This window comes from Styela clava, chromosome 12 (genome assembly GCF_964204865.1).
Source record: "Styela clava chromosome 12, kaStyClav1.hap1.2, whole genome shotgun sequence".
In the NCBI taxonomy this organism is placed as follows: domain Eukaryota; kingdom Metazoa; phylum Chordata; class Ascidiacea; order Stolidobranchia; family Styelidae; genus Styela; species Styela clava.
The window spans coordinates 4,267,299-4,276,597 of NC_135261.1; the positions used below are offsets into that span (position 1 = coordinate 4,267,299).

Sequence of the window (9,299 nt, forward strand, 5' to 3'; positions counted from 1 at the left end):
TATTTTCCCGACACGGTACAGTGCATTGTTTGGTAATAAGTGTCATATAAAAAAATAACATTCTTCCTGTGAATTTCAGGTCCTAACCTTAATAATTTATCATAAATTCATGGCTAGGCATAGAACAAGAAAAGAAATGATGTCGGTGAAGAAGCAGTTTGGATCTTTTGACAACACCTCACCTCGAAGATGGAATAAAATTGTTGTTGGTGCTATATTTGGAATATCAACCTGCGCCATTATCATGCTTTATTTTGCATTTTCAACGCCTAATTTAGACAGGGTGGTTGAAAAAGAAGTAACTAGAGAATGGCATGATCAAAAGCATATTTGGTCTTTACAACCATTAAACGATCATCAACATGAACTTGTGTGTAATAGAGTTAAAATTGAACGATTGAATCTAGAATATCTACGAAATATTTTGATTGTACGAACTCCTGGGTCTGAAAATATTATAAAAGTAAAACAATTTTTAATGACAACGATGAAATCCCTTGGTTGGACAGTAGAAGAAAATAAATTCAAAGATTCCCCCCCGAAAAGTTTTTCAAAAAAGAAAATTGAATTTGCAAATGTGATTGCGACATATAATCCTCGTGCACGTCGTAGACTAGTTCTAGCTTGTCACTATGATTCTAAAGTTACCCCGACTGGATTTTTGGGGGCGACAGATTCCGCAGTACCGTGTGCAATGATGATTGAGATTGCGAAAGTATTAGCGGAATATCTAGCTCGCACTCCAAAGGACATGGATCTCACCTTACAATATTTATTTCTCGATGGGGAGGAGGCATTTGAAGAATGGACAGATAAAGATTCTTTGTATGGTTCAAGACATCTGGCAGCTAAATGGGATAAACAAAAATGGCCCCCAGGCCCTAAAGGAAATAAAAAAGTTTTAGACTCCATAGATCTTTTTGTACTATTGGATCTTTTAGGTGAAAAGGACCCTTCTTTCGTAAGCATGAGAAATACTCACTCTAGGCATTATAAAGAGTTAATAAGAATAGAAGAAAAACTCCATGTGAAGGATGGGCTTCGTTATTTTAAGCCTCAAATAAAAAGTTGGTCAGTACAAGACGACCATGTGCCATTTTTAAATAAAAATGTACCTGTTTTGCATATTATCCCGAGTCCGTTTCCAAAACAATGGCATAGAATTGGTGACAATGGCGAGAATCTTCATAATGACACAATTGCGCGTCTCACTAAAATTTTTGGTGTTTTTGTTGCAGAGTATCTACACCTTGAACCAATCGCTTTTTGAAATCATAATTGGACACAAAGTGACTCTATGAATCGTTTTGCCAAATTCTTGTTATTGCGACATTTTTGGTGTGGAGAAATTACCTTTTTTTTCATGATTAATGAACTAAACAATCTATATCTTTCAGTGGTTGAAAATGGAGATAGATGCTTTTTGAAAGCATAAATGGACACAAAGTATCCTCATCGAATCGTTTGTTGTTTGTTTATTCTAGCATTTGATTCATACTCATATTTTTATAATATAATCAAAATCTCTGCATGGCAATGTTCACAATCGCGCTTGAAAATCTGTATGGGTAAAAAAAAGTGTCTGGGCTGCAGTTTAAATTTCAATTGTTACATCACTGGGAACTTCACGATAATACACCATTGTTCAGAAAAAGAAAGAAGTTGATGCTCGGGGAAACATCCCCTCTGTGGTATTCCGACTTTTTTGGTGCAAAGAAATCATTTTTTTCCATAATTAATGAACTAATCTATTTCTATCTTTTCGTAGTTAAAGATGGAAATAGTCGGCAGAAGGATTAATTTTATATTTTCAAATTTTCTCTGAATCCCAGTATTTCACCCAAAATTTTTGCTGTTTTATTTTAGTGTAATTATTTTATATGGTTCTTAAAGGTCACTCGAAGCAAGGCAAGAGTCGTTGTAAACATAAAATAAATGATTTATCTGGAAAGTTTATGAGGGTGCTAGTATTTAAATTTTGTTAAGCAGGTCACAAGATAATTGAAATGACTTTATTTCACTATTTAGAATTTTCATCTCTATACGATTAGCTACTTGATACACAATTTTTTATAGGGTAAAGTCTTAAAATTGCAAAAGGAATTTATTGATACCATATATTGTTTTGACCCTCACAGATGTATTAAATGAAGTAAAATACTTAACATGGTAAAGATATATTGAAAACTGACTTCATGAAAAATTGAAATTGTAAAGGGACTTTATGGATACCCTGTTTGTTTCTATTGTGTTAATTTTCACATCTCTTGAAATGAAGATCAGATGGTGACTGAGTGTCAACCAGAGATATTTATGTTTTTTAACAAAGTTCATTGAATACCTCGTTCTGTAATTAGTCTGTCATAAATCATGTTAAAATATCAAAATGAAATTTTTTAATTTAAAATAATTTAAATCACAATATGTTTTGATTTGTCATTACACTGTGATAAAAAGGCGCTCCGGTAAAATGTACTCCAAGATGGCGCACAACCTGAACCCTAACCTGGTACACTAACTATGTTCAGGTTGTGCGCCATCTTGGTGCACATACTACGAGAGTACCGATAACAATGTGCCAAAATTCTGCTTTAGTACTTTTATCTCATTTTTACACAAGAAGCATTCAAAAATTGAAACAAACAGCCACTGGACTGAAGCATTGAGAATAGTGGTTCTATGTATCATTGGTAGCTTGCACAGACTCTTGTTACAAGCAGTGCTTTGAAAACCCCTTGTCAATAAAGTTTATTTACAAGAATTTTTAAAAAATATTTATTTTTTAAATTTATATAGATTAATAAAAGAATATCAGACCCATTTGTCCAATTACCAGAATTTTTGTTGACTAATTGATTGACTCATGTTTTTAAACTTGGGCCACAATTGCGAGTCGGTCAGTACATTCTGTTTAGAATTTTTAATATTTCAATACTAGTTTCCAGTTTGTACTATTTCTATCGTGTGTTTAAACTTTCTCAATGCTGGGACAAATTGTTTTGTCTTTCTGGTGCTAGAATAGTATTTCTTACTGTTTTTTATGTTTGTCAAGTAGGAGAGAATCAGATGTATCACACTCTTGTACAAACCTTTCAACTGTTATATTGTACTTTTTTTGTGTTAATGAAGTGTTTTATGAGGAATAGCGTTCTCAGTGCTTTTACCAATTTTTTTTGACTCTCTGGTGCTAAATCACTATGTCTTGCTGTTCTTTATGTTGTCGAGTACAAAATTAATTTTGAGAATCATAATGACTTATACAACCATACGGTCATCAGAGTCAGCTCCTCCCAAAATAGGATCATTGCTATTGATATCATAGCTAAAATGCTATTACTCTGATTATTCTCATTTATTCCCTGTGATATTTTACATCTTTATCTTTGTGTCTTAGTACTAACGACCATTTCATGGGTAAATTGTCAAATTATCATTTTATAATTCATCGTGTGATGAGCATGGCTCAGACTCCCAATTCTGGATGAAGGACAATTTCATCTCCAGACTGTAAACAATTTTGATGCAGACTCCAAACTCAAAGAAAATCAAATTTGTATAAATTCCAACCCACGGCTCTGGGGGAAGTGAAAATTTGATTTCCAACTCGGCCCGGGCTGTCTGGAACAAGTGGAACAACCATACTTCGACTCTAAAGTCGTTATTACAAGTACACTGAGTGTCTTCTTGCAGAACAAGATGTTTCCATATTATCAGTAGAAAATTATATATTTTTTTATTTATGATCAATAGAAATGAAGAATTTTGCTTTGGTCTGGTTCTTGTTACTGATAAGTTAGTTCGGATCTCTCGGAATAATCATGCAGATTCACCTATACAGTAAAATGCGATTAGTGTCGAAGACAAGCTCGTGTTTTTTCCCGCACTGAATCGGAATCTTTTCGGTTTGGCATCCTCTACCGTTCCTGAATGAGAGGGATTGACCTTTTTCGTCGACCAAAATAAAACAACATTCATCGTAATAAAGATAAATAATAGCAAGTAATAAATTATTTTGGGAGTGATGCGACCAGGCGGTCATCAAACTCCACCCTTCTCGCTATTATGTTTAAGATTCACAATTGTGGACTAAATTTTAGGAGTTCCAGAATTCACAATTGTATCCACAAAATAGACGGATAAAAATTGGGGAAAGAAATGCTGAAATAAATCATTTTAAATTGGAGTAGAGTGGGGTTTCAAAATTTTTAAGGGTTTTTAAATTTCAGACGGGGTTTCAATCAATTTTATTTCGGTCGCTCTGGTATAAAACAAAACAATAGCAAACGAACAAACACAGAGGACCTGGAGGACGGGCATAACTTAAAGAAAAGTTGAAAACGTGAAAATACGCGCCCGTCCACCAAAAACAGTCAAATAACACAATAAAACGAAAATACACGATACAGAATCGGGCAATAACTTTAAATGAATAAATTTTGGTATAACAGTGACAACAATGAGTTTATTTTAAAGAGGGGTCATACAGATAAGTAAACATCGTTTTTATGTGTAGCACATCGTTTTTATGTGTTTCACAATGTATTTTGGGTACTCCCGAAGTACGCGCGCCAAGATGTCGCACAACCTGAACCCTAACGTGGTACAGAACCCTAGTTGAGGTTGTGCGCCATCTTGATGCGCATACTTCAGGAGGTCCGTATTTTGTTTTTAATTGAAGTCGCAAACCTACGACGTCAACACATTTGGACCCAATCACTACTCACTATGCCAGTGATGGAAAATACCCTCGCTAGAGTATTTTGTGCGCCCTCTACTCTTGAAAAAAGTTTATTGCTTGCAACTACCTGCGAAATTTAGGTATTTCATTCGAAACTTTATGTATTTGTAAATTAATTATTTGTTTATCTCGGTTCAAAAATACCAACCGCAATCGAATTCGACAATATTCTACCACCTGAAGTCATCCGCTAATGAAGTAGCATACTAGATGTTGATGACAAAAAATTCTGATTAGCGGTCATATAAACAGGAACAGTTGAACGTTTCTAGGTTAAATAAACTCAGATTCAAGCGAATTCGGAATCCAAACTTTCTACGAGCGATAGTTGATGTGTTGATACTATTGAAAAATTCTCCTTAACAATTGTATGTGTGGTGCAAATGCGTTTCGTATTATCAAAGTTTGAACGTAACAAGTTCAATGAGGTATTTGAGTTGTTGCCTTCGCCTGGGCGGAGTTTCCACTCCTCTAAATAATTACTTGAAACTTCTTCGAAGATGAAACACAAATGTTCTCATGATATTGTGGTTTGTCCGATTCTACGCAAATCTGCAAGCATTCAAAAAAACGGTTAGGCCTACAATCTATCTTCAACAATGAATTACATTATAAGCAGTGGTGGGATTCAAATTTTTTGTCAGCCGGTTTCATCACAAAAGTCATATCTGCAGTTAGATATCCTGCAAGAAACATTAATAACACGGAATGTGACTAGTCGTGATCATGTTTGAAAACAGAATACTGGGAGAATTCCAAATGAGGCAGACAATAAGTTGCGTGAAAAAGACGCAATATAATTTAAAAAAAAAAAAAAAAAAGGACAGACAAAATTGCCGTTAGCGCTAGCACAAACAACTTGGAATAAAAAAGTGAAACAGTGAAAAAAAAAAAAAAAAGTTGAGGCCCACGGTAAAATAAACAAGCACCATATAAAGTCGGACAATAATTTTTAAACCAATTTTTGAGAGCCGACAACACTTATTATTATAACAAACTAAATAAATGGCCACGGTCGTCAAATGGTGCGGCATTTATAGAGCATTTATAGATAGCACAGAGTTTAAAATTTGTAACACTCATTATGCCATTTTAAAAACAAAATATATTTTGAGATTTATTAAAGTATGCGACAGACAGAAAAGGCTTTTTTACTTTCTTTCTTGTATGAGAGCTTGCTGAGTTGATATGACGATGACTTGCGTTCATCATGTGGACAGAGAGAGAGAGTGTGGAATCCGTTGGAATTTTTTCGGCGCCTTCCTTCTGTGACGACATCGGCTTATATTGTGCCCACACACAATGCTTCTCGCACTCCTTTTTTTCTGACACGCCCCACACTTTTGCTCTCTCTTTCCATCCCTTCCATCACGGTGCAACCTCTTTCCTTTTATATCCCGTCATTCTGATCAGGACTCGCACCTCTTCTTCCAACTCTGTCGATTCTGCACTTTTCTGACATTCTGATCGGGACTCGCACCTCTTTTTCTCTGCCACGTCACTTATTCCTTCCACTCTGCACTCTGTGACACTCGCCTGCCATGATCGGGACCCTCGCCTTCTTTTTCTGTTACGCCGCTATTTCCTCTCTCCTGATTCTGTTCTTCATCCTTCCTTGCCACCTCCATCCCACTCTGTAGGTCCCGCCTCTTTCTGCCACCTACCTGTTCTGCACCCCACTACTTTTTCCTGGCACTCAACTCGGGATTCGAACCCATATATATTTTTTTTTTTTTTTTTTTTTTTTTTTTGCGGATCAGAATTTTTTCAGTAGCTCGGATCAGTGTCTTGAAGACACGTCATATCCGAGTCATATCGGTATAACGCTTCATAAGCATGCCACTGCGTGAGCAGCAGTCATATACTTATGGAGGCTCCAGTATTTGCTGCGCCACTGCAAGACACAAACTTCCACCCCGGGGTTCGGCATATGCTGTTTGTGACAGCATTGCTTTATTCCGGGGCTTCTGTCTATGCCACGCAGAGCACAACACAACTTCCGCCACTCCCGGCTTCCGTACATACTGCGTAAAATTGCACACAGCACGCCATCCACCGCGAAGCTTCCGATTCATCACATCCGCTAAGTGGGAGATGGTATTTCTTAGTGTTCAAAAGGGCTAAAAGCTGTATTTACTAAGCCGAACGGTATGCTATTGTTTGTGGTGGTTGAAAATTTTTCAATTTCGGGAAAAGTTTTAACGTTGATCAGATGGTAGAGAGGAAAGCGTTAGGTCAGCAAATACCCATTCAGGATCTCCTTCCAATTGACCAGCAGCCCCAAAAACAGTAGATCTTTGTGCTTGTTTTCCATTATGTTCAAAAATTGTGCAATCTTTACTGTCGTTGATTGGATTATACTTTTGTCAGTGGGGGCCAAATATCTGTTTTCAATATCCAGTTTGATCTTTTGTTGAATTATGGTGGTTTTTATCAGTACGAAGCATTTTATAGTAATAATCTGGTGCGGTCCATTGTAGCTGTTGTAGAAAATTTCGTCCTTTGTTATTTGTATGGGACTGTAGAGTATTTTGTTGAGGATTTGTTTTATTTCTGAAATGTAAGCTTTTACGACACTGCAGTAAAAAAACAGGTGTTTGGTACTATCTGAATTGTTATTACAAAATTTACAGTTAAGTATTTTTTGAACGCCGGATGTTCCAAACCTGAGGGTCATACCCCTCATCCTATCCCCGAATACATATCCTTCCCTGGCAATTCTGTAAGTAACAACTCTTTCAGCATTGGAGAAAAATGACCTAGTGACGTTTTTCCGTAGATGGACATCCTCCCAATTTGCATCTTCCGATTGCGGGTCAGGATAAATGTTTTTAAGTTTTTGATAAAGGTGTTTTTGTTTTGAGGTTTGCCAGTCCTCATGCGAAAAGTTTAAAGTCCAGAAAATTTCTAAGATATATTTCCAATAATGCGGTACTACAGGAGCGTGGGGCATTGAGTTGCTGTATAGTTTTTTATTTATTGTGTTGATTTTGGAGCCCAAAGCGTATAAGGCTTCGATGTGCCAAAATTGATCAAGTGTTCTGCCGTCTACAAATGCTTTCATTTTCTCGACCTGGCAGGCTTTTACCTTTGCTTGGACGTCGATTAAGTTTATTCCTCCCCGAGTCCATGGTAGCTGCAGCTTTTTTCTACCTACAGATTCAATTTTTTCAGGATACCACAAAAATTTGCATATCGAATTTTGGATTTTCTTAATCTCTCCCAATGACATTGATTTAGTTCTCGCATGAAATATAATAATTGACATAACCAAGGAATTTATGATCACCAATTTTCCATACCAGGTGAGCTGTCTAGTTTTTAAGTAATTTAGTGTCCGGGTAAGTTTGGTTCCAATTTCGTCCCACATTTTAGCTAGTGTTTTTTTTCCGAAATTTATACCGAGTATTTTTACGTCATCTTTGATATATCGAACAAGAGAAGAGTTGGATATTGATCTGCGTGAGGATTCCGTGATACATAAAATTTCAGTTTTATCTTTATTAATTGTTTGTCCAGATGCCAGTTTGAAGTTATCTAATTCTTTGAATATTTCTTTGATGGAAGGTTGGTCGGTTACTGCAAATGTGATGTCATCGGCATATTGATCAATCTTATGATGGTACGTCCCCAATTTTATACCGTGAATGTTATTATTTGAAAAGACGGATCTAGCAAGAGGCTCTACACATATTGCATATAACAACATGCTCAGCGGGCATCCTTGCCTTATGCCACGCTTTATGGTGACTGTATTAGACAACTTACCATTGACATCTATCTGCGATTTAATGTTAAGATACATATTTTTTATGACTTTTAAGGTCTTGTCCCCAAGTCCAATTTGTTCCAGAATATCAAACAGAAATTTATGATTTACATTATCGAACGCCTTTAAATTATCGATTAGGATCAGCGCCCCCGGGATGTTTTTAGATCGGCAATATCGCAAAATGGCGTCGGTGTTATAATGAATATCATTCATACTCCGGTGCAATAAGGAGCATTTTTGTGAATTACTTATTATTTTGGATATAGCCGGCTCTAGCCGTCTTACTATAATTTTTGCTATAATTTTATAGTCCATGTTAAGAGTCGTTATAGGTCTCCAATTTTTCAGTTCCGTCTCGTCGTTTTTCTTGTATAATAACTTAACTTTTGCGGTTGCTGATGATTTTGGAAAGGGGCCGAAAGAAAGGACGTTATTGATGAGCTGGGTAAATGACGTTTTTATTGTGTTCCAAAAAGTCATATAAAATTCTTTGCTAAGTCCATCTATGCCGGGTGATTTGTTGTTTCCAAGTAACTTGATTGCACTGTAAATCTCACCGCTGGTAACCGGTTGTTCCAATAAAAAGTTTTCTTGCTCAGATATTTGGGTTGAGCTCATTAATGATAGATATTGTCGCCGATAGTGGTCGTTCGTTTCATGTACTTTACCCCATAAATTCCCATAGAAGTCTTCAACTATAGACATGATCGCACCCTCTTCTGTCACTACCTGGTTGTTTGCCGTTTTTAACCTCACTATTGTGGTTTGTTTTGCTCGCTGTTTGATTTT

At 36.3% G+C, this 9,299-nt stretch overlaps 1 pseudogene; it reads left to right on the top strand.

Annotated features, from left to right (window-relative positions):
- Nucleotides 1–62: 62 nt before the first annotated feature.
- LOC120329821 (glutaminyl-peptide cyclotransferase pseudogene) lies at nucleotides 63–3,765 on the top strand (annotated as a pseudogene).
- The last annotated feature ends 5,534 nt before the right edge of the window (nucleotides 3,766–9,299 follow it).